Below are 957 nucleotides of genomic sequence, written 5' to 3'. Positions count from 1 at the left end.
CTGGCCAGCAGTGTCCCGATGGATGAGAGACACGGCCCCTCTGGAGACATCCAACAACTTGGGGGTTGTGGCCGCGCTTTCTGAAGGAGTGCTCGTGGGAGGGGGCCCCGCTGCTGGGCTCGTGCTCTCTGTTTTTCTCTTATTACAGGTGCGGCGGCGTGGAGGCTGGTCCCTGGTCCTGGTAGTGCCAAAGTGCTCATAGTGCAGGTAGTTTTTTGCAAATGACTACTGTACTATGGGCACTTCAGCGCTCCTGGGTAATGTATCACTGGGGGGTGGAGGGGGGAGTGGGGCAGTTGGAACAGTCTTGGAACTAGCATTAATCCCAGTGCTACTCACAGTCAGTTTTGCAGGTCTTGCATCGGCCTGTGTCAATTGCTGTGCAAATCCATGCAAAACTGATTATGAGGGCGTTCGCATCTGCATTTTCTGGACCTGCCTTCCCCCCTCCCCCCCCCCCCGCCTCCAGTGAGCCGCTTCCCGAAGATCTGCTCTGGCTGATTTCTCTGCGGGTGGGGATTTGTTGCATTACTTGATCTTGTGTCTGTAAGAGTATTGCACTTGTCCCGGCCTGTGGAGGAAAAGAGGACTTATCGTCAGTTCCTGTCAGGATCGAAAAGGGGCCGAGCTGGCTGGTTTGCTGTTGTCGGGTGGATCACGATGCAATTTTGATAAGTTTAGTAGGAGAAAAATTGCACGGTATCCATCTGTAAACCGCAAGACCTTTTGCAGTGGCAGCTTGGGGTGGGGAAAAGGGGACTTGCGCGGGATCTGGTGGGGGGGGGGGGGGGGGGGCGCTTAGCTTCGGAAAGGCTTTCTCTAGCCCCAGATACTTCGGTCCATTTTGGAGAAAGGGGTTAATCTTGTCAATAGATGGATTAGCTCACCTTGATTCGAAGTACAATGTGCTGAATTAACTCTATCCGCTAATGTTTTCATTCAGTCTGACCGCTTGAA

General features: G+C 53.4%; 1 non-coding gene across 1 annotated transcript; it reads left to right on the top strand.

The window, feature by feature from the left end:
• The first annotated feature begins 598 nt into the window (after nucleotides 1–598).
• MIR363 (microRNA mir-363) lies at nucleotides 599–748 on the top strand. The gene has a single exon (NR_105740.1). It is a non-coding gene; the product is annotated as a microRNA mir-363 (primary transcript).
• Nucleotides 749–957: the final 209 nt, after the last annotated feature.

Source organism: Sarcophilus harrisii, chromosome X (assembly GCF_902635505.1).
Source record: "Sarcophilus harrisii chromosome X, mSarHar1.11, whole genome shotgun sequence".
Lineage (NCBI taxonomy): Eukaryota > Metazoa > Chordata > Mammalia > Dasyuromorphia > Dasyuridae > Sarcophilus > Sarcophilus harrisii.
The sequence above is the reverse complement of the archived record's forward strand: the minus strand, read 5'-3'. Positions and strand labels throughout refer to the sequence as shown.